At 43.6% G+C, this 15,691-nt stretch overlaps 1 protein-coding gene across 1 annotated transcript in view; it reads left to right on the top strand.

Moving 5' to 3' along the window:
• Nucleotides 1–871: 871 nt before the first annotated feature.
• Nucleotides 872–15,691, top strand: part of LOC138292925 (vespryn-21-like) — a 270,086-nt gene continuing 255,266 nt past the window's right edge. The window contains exon 1 of the mRNA XM_069231804.1: nt 872–1,105. The gene's annotated coding sequence lies outside the window, so the exon portion shown is untranslated. The remainder of the gene's footprint in view (nt 1,106–15,691) is intronic.

Raw genomic sequence — 15,691 nt, 5'->3', positions numbered from 1 at the left:
AACTATTAAGGTTGCTATTTTTTAGGCCCTTTCCAAAATCACCAGGAAGCTGAAATCACAAACCAATCTATGAGATGGAGGTTGGGACACTGTGATGAGGACAGAAATGTGGGCCAGGGCACCAGGGTCAGCGCGATCACCGGCAAGTTTGTTGAGATGAGGAATTCCACACAAGCCGGTAAAATTAATAGACACCTTTAACGTTCTGCATTAATTGACCCTGGGGAGAGCGATGCACGCGCTACTACTCTCGGTGCCTCTACTGCCGTTCAACTGCCACTTATTGTGCCTACATGTGGACAGCTGGAGGAATCAAGCGACCGGCGCGGTTTAAGATTTCCGAGATAACGGGATCTTTAAACTCCACACCGAACATTAGGGGGTCCGATTTCCTGATTCCGATATCTTGGAATCCTTAAATCGCACGCCGAACTTTAGACTGCCCGACATGCTAATTCCTTTTTTGTATATCGTACATTTTGAAACCTAAACATCCGTTTTTACTGCTTAGACTGCTGTATAAGAAACTAGTTAGTGGAGTCAGTTACACCCAACAGCAAGCTGATTGGGGAAGGTGGGCTAGCAGAGGCATGCCCCCTAACAGGTGGTCACCACCACAGGCGGCAGAGTTGAGAGGTAGACCACTATGAAACCCAGGCTACAAGCCCCAGAATGCAAAGAAAAAACCTGCTCTGAAAAAGCTGACACAAGAACCTGGAAAACTTGGCAGTTTATGCAGATCTTTACAGGCCTTCACTCCTGTTGATCTCTATGTTCTTGTTAGCAAGTGCCCATTGGTGTCTCCCAGTTAGAGCAAATAAATGAGTTTAGTAATATAAGAGCAATGTATACGCTGCACAACACAAACCTGGGTCTGTTTGCTTGATGACTTTGTTCTTGCCAGGTGCTTCTTTTGGCCCCAGTTCCTGGTCCCATCCCCTCTGTCTCTCCTTCCAGCATTTTTCACCCACGCTGTCACGCCCACCGCGTATTTAAATATTGCGCGAGCACCGCTTTCAGGTATTACCAATTCAGCAGGAAGCTCTAGGCACAGACGGATCTGTAAGCGGTCTCTGCCAGCCAAAGGAGCTGTGTTAATTAGCAGGTAAGATACGGTACAGCGAGAGGTGAGTGTGTGACTCTGTGGAAAAGGGAAATCGCCTTTCTCAGAATCAAAACAAACAGTTTACAATTGCAACAATCAATCTGTTTTTTCAATCATAGTTCGAATCCCGGTAGGATAGCAAAGTAGAATAAACCACCTTCTTGGAGAGATCTGTGTCCAACCTGAACGTCGCAGGTCCAAACTCTGGCAGCAGCTGCTTAACTCCTTGCTATGATTTGGTTGCAAGACAGTCAATGCGGGCTTTCCGATATCCATCTACATGGGGTCCCTTGTCGATTTGTTCTAAATCAATATAATAACTACTACAGCATCCAGAATGCACCCTTTTTGTTAAATGGGAGAGAAGGGCGGGAAACTGGTATCATGATGTACAAAAACTTTGCAGTGATGAAAAAACAGGGTAAATCTATTTTGCACTGTTCTGCAGTTTGTGAAATGGGGTGAACGCATGCTGTTCTGGTCTGTATTGTAGAAAATATTTTGTACCTGGGCAAAAAACATGAGGACATGGATTGTGTAACCATGAAACAATTGCTCAGGTTATATAAGACGTATCTGATGCTTACATATTTTTATGTTTCTCTAGGAGCATCTAACAGTGAATTTCCACAGCAGTTTTAAGGCATGGGCACAGGGCAATCGCCCATGATCCACACATTCCAATAAACTCCCTCGAAAAGTGATTGGGACAAATGGAAGTCCCGCTTCAATCAGCCCCACTGTTAGATCACAATAAGTTTTCATGAAATTGATATCTTTTTAATTTTACAGCTGGGCGTGTACACTTCACAGCTTAGTATGCGTAACAGCCTGCCGACCTTCAACTCTTGCGCTCGCAGGCTATTGGTAGCCAAAATAATGTGTTGCCTGGCCTTACTTCACCTTACCACATCTGCCTCACCCATCTCACTTTACCTGTCTCTCTAGCGGTATGAATGTTGTTGTCTCCCCCGTCTCAGCTCTCCGTACCCCATTTATGTCTACCTCTTTTTCACTTCACCTCAGGCCCGGTTCTAGCAGTGATGGGGGGAGGTAGGCCAGACCCACCCAAGGTAGCCCCCTTGCCCTCCGAAGGTCCATATAGAAGTAGAAAAATATATATTGTTTCTTTTGTTCATGATTCATGTGGGCCTACATCCCACTTTCTGAACCTAATTGGTAAACTTCCTGACAAATACCAATGAGGTGGTCTACCGGAAGTGCCTGGGACGGGTGTGAAGTCCGTGGGGTTGTGGCTGTTTAAATGCACACGCGAAAAGCAGGGGTACATGTGACATTTTTTTATTGTATTAAATATTAAAAGGCTTGCAAGCTCCAATTACACATTACTTAAGAGATGAGCTCTGACTAGAGTCTCTGGGATTATGTGATTCTGCAGATATGATTTCTGCATTTGTCACATTGTGCCATTTTTTTTTGCAGATTTTAACAAAAAAAGCTGCTAGTTCAAACGGATCAAAAGTAATTAAAACACTGCAACATGTGTTGCCATACAATAACAGGCCTTTTGTCAACACGTCTCTGTTACAGATTGCTGTATTTAGATGGTAAACTGATATTAGTGAGGTGAACTATTTGCCCACACAGAGTTAACGTGTAAAAATGAGAAACTTTTGAATACTGCTTCAAAATATGCCATGTTATGCCACACATCCATAATTTAGTACACCTTGCTGCATTATTTCGTCCTCCTTTGCCCTGGATATGACAAAAAATCTGAAAGGATTTTGCCATCCTAAGAAAAGTAATTGAAAATAAGCATGCAACCAGTTTGTATCTTTGTAGTGGTTTTAGTTTCTTCCTTCTGTGTCCCTATTCTGAACTTGTGCTTGATGAGAAAAATAACTGCCAATGCCATACATTTTAACTTTTCTGAATTGAAAAGACTTTTCCAAGTTTCACTAATATAAACAAGACACAGAATGGGCAGGAGCAGTCAAGTTCCTGTTATAACAAGAACTGTATCGGCAGCTATTCTGTCTCAGCACTGGCAACATGTGAAGCCACTGTCCTGTCTAATCCAAATCTCCAGGGATGATAGCTGAGTCTAACATAAGTAGAAGGGTAGTAAGGAGTAGACATCACCCTTTAGGACACAGGGAACTGTGTATTCTCTCCCAACAAATTCTCTGTCACATGGATAGAAATGGACTATCGGGCTAATGTAACCCCTTGGTCTTAAACCAGTACAATTATATAGTGGCCCAACTTGCTACTAAGATGTTCCTACGGTCTGTGGAGTTCAAATATTGCTATTCAGCCTCTTAATTTTCAACTAGAGATTGGGGCAGTAGATGCTGTAAAAATGGAATGTTCTGACATCAGTTTAAACATTCAGAGCTTCTAGTGGTGCCTGTTAGACAACACACTTATTTAAGTTGCAAATAATTATATTGAGGGTCATTTTGAAAAGGTGAGCACACAACCCGCTTAGATCACTAATATTATCAACTATCAATAACCTCACAGCTATGAATGTGGTGGTGGCCTTTTGTCAGAATGTGGTGGTGGCCTTAGGTCCACAGCTTCCACCACTGTGGCTCTTTAGAGCAGTGAACGTAATCAAACATTCCAGATTCTTGACAAGAGAAAATGGCGATGGGAATGGTGCAGATATGAGCTATGGAGATTAACTAGAGCAGAGCGTGAGGATAGAAAAGAAGGTAAGAAAAAATAAGGATAACAAAAAGTTGTAAGAAAATGGGCAAATCAAGAATAACGTTAGTGAGTATAACAGAAGAGAAAAATGACATAAGGACAGATGAGAGGAGTGGAAAAGTGATGTGTGTCATAAGGGGAATGTGATGTGTTAAAGCTGAATGAAGAAGGATATAGCGGGAGAACGATGAGCAAAGTGGGTGGTGGGATCAGGGAGATCCACCAATCTGAACTGAGGAAACGATGAGGTGAGTAGAGGGAAAAGAGTGGAAAAGGGTGAAGTTGATGGATGAGGCTAATATAGGGCTAGGATGATGAGAAACTAAGGTAATCCATGAGGAGTGATAAAAGTATATGTTAAATTGTGTTGGGGCAGAGAAGGTGTGCTAAGAGGAGAGTGGTAGAGCAAAAGGGAGAGGAGAATGATGGGTGGAAGGGTGATGGAAACGGAGGGTGATGGAATAGAAGAGACTAGAGGGAGAAAAGAAGGGGAGGGGATATACGATTTACACTTTAGAAAAACAACTGTTCAGTCTAGAGGTACTCGCATGAGCTATACATTTCCACATTGGTCCCCTTAAAGTACTTTCGACTTAAAGGACTGACAGATCACTACAAATTACAGTTCCAGTCTTAATCCTCAGAATCGGTGCTGTTGGCACAGGTGGCCGCTAAGGAAACAGGCTTGCTTTTGATGTTTGGCCAGTTGCCAAAATTCACTGCTCTTTTAATTATAAGATTTATTTTAGGTAAATGGACAGCAGTACGATCTTCAGAAAGTCACACGGCCCTTTACAATGTCTTTTTGAGATATGCAGCTCTCCCAAGTCTTTGTAGATTTTCTGCATACACACAGTGTATAAACCAGGCCTTGGTGCTGCTGGTGTTTGAAATGCTGAGAGATGCCAGTGGAGAACAAGGGCAGCAGGATTACATAGTCCATTCATGCACACCCACAAAAGCACCACCACGTGTGCAGTAACAGTTCAAGCTTCCTTTTCATACACAAGTATTGCCCAGTAGGCAGCAACAGTGAAGGTAAGACTGACAGAAGAGGGTGAGCTGGAGACAGTCAAGGTTGAGATAGACGGAGAGAGCTTGTGTTTCAAAGAGGGGTATTGAAGCAGAGAGGAGGGGTGACAGAAATGTGCAAGGGAGAAAGGAGGGCCAGGCAAAGAGGCTAAGGATACTGAGGAAGAGAGTGAGGCTGGAGATGTGAAGAGAAGAAGCAGACGAGTGTGAGAGAGAATGAGAGGCATGTAGAGAAAGAAAGGTAAGCAACAGACAGAAGAATAAAGTGGAACTACACTGAGAGGCTAGTAAGGTAACAAACAAGAGGAGATTGAGCAGGCTCGGCCTGTCCTTTAGGGCGGAGGGACCATGCCCCCCCCCCCACCTTTTGCCCCTCATGAAGAGTGTCTGTCAGGCTGAACAAAGGTAAGCCTGACAGACACTCTTTATGTTCAGGTCAGGTAGCTAGGAGCAGACATGAGCGATTAGCGCAGATTCCAGGCTGCCGGAGCTGAACTTTGCTGGGCTGAGGAGGTCACAGCTCCTATGGGCGTGACCTCCTCGGCTCAGCAAAGGTGCCTTGAGGCCCTCCCCTGGATGACGAGGAAAGCGTCACCCATTGACTTCGACCTGGGTGCTTCATGTTTAAGCCCTGAAGCACCCAGGGCACGTGTCAATCAGTGACACTTCCTCACAGATTGGGGTGGGGTCAGCAGTCTCACTGACCCCATCCCACTCTGTGACGAGGCTGGGACTTCAAAGGCTGAAGGTAAGTGTGTGAAAGAATGTGTGTGATCTTTTTAAATGAATGTTTGGTGTGTGCGTGCATGTTTGAATGTTATGAGTGTTGTTAATCGGTGTGTGTGTGTGTGTGTGTATGTGTGTGCTGCCTGCCCGCCCCCCTCCCTCCTAAAGCTGCCAGCCGCCACTGAGATTGAGGCAGAAAAAGAGGGTATCAGGAGAAACAGATTAGGGTACGAGAGAGAGAGAGAAAAGAAGAAAAAAGAGGCCAATGCAGGGAGACAGGAGGGTGAATTGGAAAAAGATGGGTGAGGTAGAAAAAAGGAGGGTGAGGTGAAGAAACCAGAGTGAGGTAGGAGGATGCAGATGGCGAGAAGAGGACGATGAGGTGGCGACAGATGAGGGTGAGGCATAGAGAAAGGAGGATGAGGTGTAGAGAAAGGTGGGTATGGCAGAGAGAAAGGAGAGTGACTGAGAGAGAGCAAAAGAGATAACGAACCTAGCTACAAAACAGAGGTAAAACTAGTAAGCACTACCCCCAGAGTATGCAGCTCATCCCTCTGCAAGACTCTCCAGCATGCCCAGGCCAAGGCAGCCGACAACCAGGAGAAGCTACACCAATCCATTTACCATCGTTGCCCACCCATGCTTCTTCATGGCCCTCCCAGATCCCGAATCCTTGAGCTGAGCTTGCTTCACCTACATCTCTCTCACAACCCAACTCTCTTTTTATCACACTTAGCTCACCTTACATCTTAACCACGTCTCTCTAAATTGGGGGGGGGGGTCTTTAATCCTTTCAGTACGAGAGCCACATTGTATATTTTACAAATATAAGCAGGCTAAAAAAACAGTTTTATAATTGAATGCATCACATAAAAATGCATGATTAAATATCTAGCTGTACGAGTTGACACCTTGTAAGCTACTTTCCCAATGGACGTGTTCAGCCTCCTGAGTTTTCTTCTGTGACATTTCTTGCACTGACATTCCACACTCCATGCACTCAATAGACTGAAAGCAGCAGAGTACTGAGCAAGAACAATGGTGGAAAAAGCTAAAGCCTAAATCATAATCCAGCATGAAACATGGAAATAAATCAAAACTATCAAAACAAGCACCAGAGGATTATAACATGCTGTAAAGAAGATGCCAAGTCAGGCTGAAAAATGAAAATCACGGAGAGTTCAGCTTCTAGTGCTTTTAATCCCTCTCATTGCACAACGGCCAGGATTAAGCCATGCACTGTACCTTCCATCACTCCAGAATCCTCCTGAGTGGCCATTGCTTTTGAGCAATCATCCATCGCCATCTTTAGTGACTTGACAGCGTTGGCTGCAACTCAGGAGCACCAACACTGAACACACAGGGATTTGCATGGAGCAACACTGCGAATTTGCAATTGCATTATGAGATCAGGGAACAATGGGGATGGTTTAATCCTACCAAAGCAGAGCTGTCCGCCCCCTCAGCAGAACCTTCAGGGAGTACTAGATTCCCACCAGAACTCATTAGGGTCATCCCTTAGCCTGCTCTGCGGCCCTCCATGCAGGCTTCTGTCTCCAACTCCTACACATGGATCCTGGATGCAACATTGACCTCCAGGAGGTGCGAGGCAGAGTGTGTACTAGGGCTGCCCCCTGGCAGAGAGAGGCCACAACCTGAAGAGCTTTTGGCCACAACCTGACACTTCCTCTTCTGGGCCTGTATGTTGGCAGTGGGTAAAGGCCAACAAATGTGGTCATCCTACAACATTGTTGTTATGTGAGTGATGACCCCTCTGGAAGATAAATGTAAAACCCTGGAATTGTGCGGCCCATCCAACAGTGTCAATGTAATGTGTTTGGGGAGATAACTTTGACGTGCTTTAACAGTGTCAGTGCAATATGCCTAAGGAGATGGACTCATGGTGAACCTGTAGTCGTGCAGCATGAAAGGGGGCAAAAACTGCACCTAGATAGTGCAGAATCTAAATATAATAACATACAGGGAGCCAATGTAAAGAGCACCTACATGCATGTTACAACAACTAGAAACCATGCAGCATGTAATTTACAAACACAAATATGCACAGCGATACATTGTGAAAGGAACAAGAGAGGCCAAAAGAGTCCTGTTGGTAGGGGCCTGAAACGGAAGCACATCACAGACTAGTGTTGTAACAAAACATATGGGGGGGGCCTAACAAAATACCTGTGGGGGTGGCTCCTCTCCCCAGTTCAGGGGCCTGCCACCTGTTCAGTGCACTGTGCTAAGGGGGCCCCCAGGAGCTCAAGGAAGCCCCCCACACTGGAGGGTAGTGTGGTTGCGCGGGCCTTTGCTATGCAAATGGCACAGGGGGCTGAACTGCAGGTAGGGAGGTCTAGAAGGAGAGGTCAGAACTTGTGATTGTGGAAGGAGATCAGGAGTCAGTCATAATTTGCAACGAGAGTTACAGTTTTTTAAATTTTTATGGATAACTACAGGGACTATACATTCACTGACTGTTCCCTAGCAATCTCACTTCCCAATTCATTTACTGCTTCATCACCTCCGCAACTTCTGGGAGTTCGTTCTATGTATTCAATGCCCTTTCCATGAAAGCATCTTTTCTAATACGGTATTTCTCGTCTGCCCTGGAATCAGTTTTGTGTACTAAAAGAGAAACAAACAAGCATTTGCAAAGCAATAGTCTACTGGATTTGTAAAGGGCACAGCTACCCAATAGGCTTCCCAGTGCTGATAACCTAATGATCGGATCTGAAACCATGCTAGGAAGGAAGACTAGAATAGATACATTTTCATCTTCCTCCTAAAGTTACTTTCAGAATTCTCCAGTCTCCACTTTGTTTGAAGGATGTTCCAAAGTTTTGGGGCTAAGAAGGCAAAATAACCCCCCCCCCTTTCTTTTGTAATCATGAGGACTTAAAAGCAAATTCAGTCCCTCTGACTTAAATGAACTTGCAGGTTTATAGGCCACCAATAACCGCCATATAAGTGGGGAGCGCTTTTTGTTTAAGGCTCAATGCACCAAACTGAGAGCTTTGAACTGAATTATTTTCCCTATTGGCAGCCAGTGCAAGGCTAGCGCTTGTCTAGCTGATTCATATCTTAGAAGGCTAAACAGAAGGCATGCAGCAGAATTCTGTATAAAGTGTAGTCTGTTAATCACATAGTTTGGGCTGCCAAGATATAATGAATTTCCATAGTCAAGGCTTGAGTTGGTAAAGATCTGTACCACTGTTCTGCGGGAAACAACAGGAAGCCAGCCCAACAGCTTCCTTAGGGTTTGAATGAGTCCAAAACAAACGGCGGCCAATTATTTTTTTGCTTGAACTTCTAGCATGAACCTGTCATCGATCCAAAATCTCAAGCTTTTAACTGTTGCAGAGGGCATGACCCTAAATTTGGCCAGTTACATTCTAGCCTCTGTGTAGAACAGTTTCCTAGCACCAGAACCTCTGTTTTGTCGCTGTAGAGGCTTAGACTACTGGCTGACATCTAATGGGTGACTAGAGTAAGAATCCCATTTAATTAAATAGAGGTTCTGCTGGTATCCGCAGTGAGTGAGATAATTTGCTTGTCTGCATAGGAAACTAGAGTACATTCATGGGCTTCCACTATTTCACCCTGAGGGCAGATAACTACATTAAACAACGTAGGACTCAAGGATGAACCTTGGAACACACCACACTTTAAAGGAAAAGTGGCCGATCTAATAGACCCTTCCTGGACCTGAAAACTTCTGTTCTCTAGGAATGCTATGAGCCATCTGAGGGCACCTTAAGCAATCCCTACATCTTCTAATCTTTCATTAATATCCTATGGGATACCGTATCCTATGCCATACTAAAATCTGAAAGGCTGTGATACCCCCGCAATCCAAAATTACTTCTATAGCTGCAAGCAGTGCAGTTTCTGTACTGTATCCTGTCCTAAAACCAGTTTTGATGGGGTGTAAGACAAAATGGTCCTCCAAAACTGTAAGAATACTTTTGTTCACATATTTTTCCACTATTTTCCCTACCACAGGTATTAGTGAAATTGGCTGCTAAATCCACACACAAGTGGGATCTGCTGAGGGTTTTTTTTTTTTTTTCTTTCAAAAGTGGTTTTACCACCCCATGTTTCCATGCCATAGAAGCTGCCCCATTCTGCAAGTAATGATTAAGTATGTACGGGCCATCAGGATTGTATCCCCCGACCCCCTTTTAAAAAAAAATTTCTAATTTTTTTTTAAACAGCTCCTTAGTGAAGTTGGAGCACTTATCTATTTTTGATATAAAGTGAGTGATTTTAGCCTCCCGTATGGCATATTAATATTTATTTATTTATTTTTACAACCTTTTTTTATGGGATGTCTTGCTGGCGTCATAAGATTTTCTCCATTTGCGAGAGTTAGAGCTATTGGTGTTGTAAATGACAATGTTGTTTACCTATGTGTTTTGTTTTGGTTTGGAGTGTAGTGGCTGTAGGAACAGAGACACAGCACTGTCTAGAGGACTTAGAATGAGGAATTACCACTGGGACCTGAGAAGCAGCTAGCAGGACTGCCTAGAGGACTTGGAATGAGAACCTACTGCAGGACCAGAGAAAGCAGCTTGCAGCATTGTCTAGAGGACTTAGATTGAGGGAACTGATGGGACTAAGAATGAGGAATTACCACTGGGACCAGAGAAGAAGCTAGCAGCACTGCCTAGAGGATTAGGAATGAGGATTTACCAGTGGGACCAGAGAAGCAGCTGCAGCACTGCTTGGAGTACTTGGAATGATAAATTACTGCGGGGTCAGAGAAGGAGCTATCTGCACTTCCTAGAGTACTAAGAATGAGGAATTACCATTGGAGCCAGAGAAGGAGCTAGCTGCACTGCCTAGAGGTCTTAGAATGAGGCATTACCACTGGGGCAAGAGATCTAGCCTGGCTGATGAATGGTGATACCCTGAAACCGGTCCCAGAATGCTTGTTTCTGGTCCAGGGAGGTCCTGGCCTAGCAGTTTGGGTCAAGACTGATTTGCATATGGCTGGGTCCCAACTGGAATGGCATGGCAAGCAAAAAAACTGATGGATTAAACCCAGAACTGTGACTGAGGGTTAATGTTTGTATTGTTCTGCATTCCTTCCATCTGTTTTCTCATTAGAGCACAGCAGAAATACACACAGCAGCAAGCTCTGACTGATGAGAAAATGACAGGCTTTTGCTTCATGTCCCTCTATAATGAAGATAAAACTTTTTCGACTAAAATAACTTACTTCCTCAGCTTTAGTTTGCAGATTGCACGCATTCTGCAGCATTGAACTGTTGTGCGCCCTTCTTGTGTGACTGCCACTTTTCATGTCCATTTAAGAGCAGATCACTCAACCAGCCCCTTCCCGTTCCTCTGCTATTTGCTGACAACATGCTACAGTCCAACCACTGCCCGGCTGACTTTGTAACTGGAGAACCGAGTTTAAGTCCTGGGGTTGGCTCATCAGCCTGTGATGGCGGGCATATCACTTTATCTCCCTATGCCTAAAAGAAACAGCAGAAGCAGCAGAGGTTGGCCCAAGCCCTGCGCATACAATGGGCAATCTGCGACAGCACCGGGGAGGGAGAAGCTGTGCGACCAGATAGCCTTTTCACCCGACTGTAGAAATAAAAGAAACATAGTGCCAATAACAAGCCTAACTGCATACAAGTTGAAGTCTACAAGTCCTGGGGCCTGCTCCATGGGAGGGAACAAACAACAAAAAGCAGGGACAAATGGAAACAAATATCCACTTGAAAGCAAGGATTTTTTAAAGGGCACTCTAATGAATGATAAGCAGTGGGCTGGCTCTAAGCCCACAACATGAATATAACTGGTCTCGAATCTCAACCTAAAAAGGACTCGAATAATTTTTTTTTCAGTAGATGGTGCTGCAGACTTGGAAGTCAGCATATTGCACCAAAGCTTTCATTTCATGGAAGGAAGCAATGGAGGTGCCAGCTTTCTAGGAGCGCCAAATCTTAGAGTTAACACTTAATAATCTAAAAATATCTTTAGATGCTAAGGATGGTTTTCAATAAATTTAATGTCTTGTGTAAAATCATCCATTATACAACTAGAAAGTAAATTGCCAAAAACACACATTATTTCAGGATGACTATTCTCACTACATTGTAATAAAAATTATACATGAGATCGCTAAACTGGCACATATGCCCTAGATTGGGAATGTGCCTTCTGGAGCTGAAGGGCATCAAGTACCATCTGTCGCCACCATAAGGCATGGAGATGACGTGGAATGTAAAGCAGTGACTTCCCTCCCCTCCACCCACCTCCGTAGGCCTGCTCGAGGAGTCCTTGCCAGCGATATGAGGTCACTCGCCAGGTGTCTTGGATTCAACCCGGGGTGGGTCACTGCTTCTCTATGGTAATGCATGACACTGCCCCGGGCTGGGATACCTGCTGCCTCTCCATAGTTATGTGGCAGACAGATGGATGAGCAGGGCCTGCAAGGAGAGAATGAATGTGCCAGGGGTGCAACTAGACCCAAACTTCAGGGCGACCTAGTTCTTCAAGATGCAGTGGTGGAGCTAACGCGTCACACAATGGGGGTAGAAATGTCCTCTGAGCCAGTATTGGAGCACATATTGCCAATATATCTGGGATTAATGTGCTAACACATGCAAACAGCATTTTTACTTGTCTGTATTTTATTGCACCAGCACATTACAGCCAGATCTCTTGGCTTTGATAATAATTTCCACTCTAACACTAAGCACTGCTGGAGCTTTAAGAGTTTTCACCACACCAGTGAGCATCAGATATCTGCATGATGGTTGGTACTGAGTCATGTACATGTCTGACACTCAGGAAAAAAGCACTGAAGCCTTATTTGAAAGTTGTATTTTACCAAAAACAACTATAGACACATAATAAACAAAAAGGTCAATGGACCAAAATTATATAAATGAGTATCTCCCAATAAACAAAAGAAAGTGCTCCCACAGACTTCAAGAAGTACTTACATGAACCCTAATAAAAGTGAGACAATTGTACTAGGATAAAGAAAATTATATGTGACTTCTAACTCAATGTCACAAAATGAGAGGGGCTCACAAAGAGTTAAAAAATAATGCACAATCAGAGCAGTGTAAGTGGAATAACTTCACAATGTAACAACATATGTGCTTATACTGTTATAGCACAGACGTGGATGGGACGCAACAGAGCACTGTATGTTATGAGGAGTGATGGAAGCCGAATCAAGATTGCATACATCAAGTGTGGGCTTAAATTTTTTTATTACACACCAATACATTCAATTAAAGCATCATCAGAGGTTAAGTGATTTGCCCAGAAATGCACAATTTTAGGTCAACAGCCAAGATACGGTTCAAAACCAGGTCCCCTTGTTGACTTAGTCACTACTCTACATCTTCTTCTTTAGTTGATGTAATAAAACATTCAAAAAAAGGTTAAAAGTTGAAAATGCACCCAAGGTTTAACTTCACCCATACTTGAACACTTACATTATTTTGATGTTTTCTCATAGACATTATGCTATGTTCCCTGTGATGTCTAGTGAATAGACTGAATGCAAATTATTGTAGTATTTAGCTATTCTAGATAGATTGCACTTTGATTATTTGTCTCTCATTTAAGGTTCAGGCTTAAAAATGTGCACATGCACTATAGGTTAAGGTAGAACATGATATATAACCTATATATTTGTCGTTCTAAAAAACAAAAAAAATAATGGTTTATTAATAGTGATGCCTCCCCTTTGTACCCAGCAGAGTGGATCAAAGGCCAGATGTTCAGCACTTTTTTTACTGGGGTATTTTCTGTAATTTAAAATAGTATACAGAGGGTTGATGAATCCTTTGTTCAATCTTTGGCACTACAATCCTTGGTGAAATAGCTATGTGCTGCTCAGACAGGAAAGGACCAATACTGCAAATTACAACTATAAAGCAAGTTTCTGTTTGAGAGTTGCAGGTTAAATATCGTACACAAATACAGGTATCTGCCAGAGCCAAATTTGCACCCAGTCATGTTTCTTTTTTCCCCAAATGAAAGAGGGTTGGCTAAAGATGGCAAAAATTAAATGTGCATATGCTGCACCAGCAATTTGTTTTGGTAAATAATGTTGTTAGCCATGTTTATGAAGGAGCTGAAGCTGTGTAAGAATTACATTAAATCTTGTTATGGTCCGCATCAAGAGCAAGAGCCACACTGCAGCAGGATGAGAATGAGTGATATAAGGATACCCAGACCGAGACCTAGGCATAGACACTTGTATGTAGGGAGGTATGAGCACACCTACCAATCCTCTGCCCCCTCATACTGAAATACTGTAGCTCCAAATAGTTGGCATCACCAGCCACTAAGGAGCTCATGTTCATCCACATGAACAGTTGCCAATGATCTTTTGCAGGAAGATGAAAGGAATAGCTAACAGTCTAGGGGAGTGCTTAGACCTCTTTTTCTGCTGAGGGAACCATGATTGGAGCTTGAGGCTGCTGAAGGAAATCCCTTTTCCTGTATCCTTGAAGTTGATCTACTCTCACAGGCTTTTGCTTCACACATCTATCCACTCAATTTGTGGTTTGCCTACTGCAATCAAGCCCAGAGAGATGGTAGCAGCAGGACTGACATTGAACAACAGCATTGTGCATGATTCCCTGAAGAAGCAGGACAACGGCACAAGCTATATCCATTGACAGAAGTCCACAGAGTGAAAGTAGGAGGAACTGACTGTATATTATATGTGCAGCAGCTTCACCACCACACAGTGCTTAGTTTGGGGCGAAAAAAACATAAGTGTGTTTTCTCTCCTCTTACTTTCTGTCATATCCTCCATTTCTTTATCCTGTTTTTCATCCCTCCTTCTTTTCTTATGTTCTCTCTCTTCTCTGTTACTATTCTCCATCTTGTCTTTGCAGTTTTCTCACATTTTCTTTCCTCAGTCCCTTCCTTTCCACTCTCATCTCCCTTCTAACTTCTCCTCCTGAGTCCCTTGCTGAGACGGGCTATGCCAGCACTGACCACTCCCACAGATTAAGAGCTGGTGACTGGTATCTACATCCCCCCCACAAGTTCAACTTTTATGTTGCAGAAATGAATGCTAAAAGAGGTGAACTCTGCCTGTGAACTGGCTCAACACAATGTATGAATGAACACCACTTTGTGTGTAGGGGATCAACTTTATGTACACAGGGACTCTGCTCTGGTTCATTGCAAGAAATAAACTGCAAAGAAACTCAACATTGTCTGGATGAGCTCAGCTCCAACCTTGCACAAACTTTGCTGTATCTGGTCAAGGGTTCCGGAGTATGTATGCAGAGACAGCTGTATTGTTACAGCAAGACTGCCACCTTTTGAAGCTAAGAAACCATGATCAAGTCTCTGCACCAGCTCAACATTCCCTAATTCTGAGAAAGTCCCTTAATCTGCCAATGCCTAGAAAGTGAATGTGACCTTGTATAATGTCACTGGTGCTCCTGTACAGGAACATTACTTTCCAGTTGAGTTAGAGCTAACCTTTTTTCCACAGTTTTATATAACACTACCTGTGAATGTGCTCCACTCTTCAATGGGACAGAGTCTGATTATGACCAAAACCTATTCTCTCTGTGTGTGCAGGAACTAACTTTATTTGTGCTGGAACTCCCCTGTGTCTTCTAGGTATTCCGGTGAATCTCTCAAAGAACAACCAACTTCAGTTTTGCATTCCTGGGAGCAGGAAAAAAAGGAAGTGGTATATGGAGAGTGTGACTACAGGGACAGGGAGTAGTATGAAAGTATAAACAGTAATGAAGCCCAGGTAACTGCCTATAGACGATATGGTAAAAGTAAAAATACACTTCAGTAAATGGGAAGGAATAAGTGGACCTGGGCAGAAAAGCAATAGCCAAACAACTAATATGAACAAAGGAGGCTCCGTGTGCCACCGGCATTTAGGCAGGGGCCAGTGGGAAGTGGGAGGCGGTGGCCAATGGCAGTTCTTGACATTGTATGTGAAAATTCAGGCAAGAAAGCTGATGAAAAGAGTAACCCTTTCAGGTCTGATGAATTCTGGATTTGCCTCCTAATATTACTCCATGGAGGAGTAGTGGGTCAACTGTCTTCAGTCAGCTTCAATTTTGGTGCTACAGTAAATATATTTTGGCTGCCAATAGGTGCTTCTTTAGCAATGCATAGGAATGA

The sequence above is a fragment of the Pleurodeles waltl genome, chromosome 4_2 (genome assembly GCF_031143425.1).
Source record: "Pleurodeles waltl isolate 20211129_DDA chromosome 4_2, aPleWal1.hap1.20221129, whole genome shotgun sequence".
Lineage (NCBI taxonomy): Eukaryota > Metazoa > Chordata > Amphibia > Caudata > Salamandridae > Pleurodeles > Pleurodeles waltl.
This window is presented reverse-complemented; position numbering and strand designations above follow the sequence as displayed.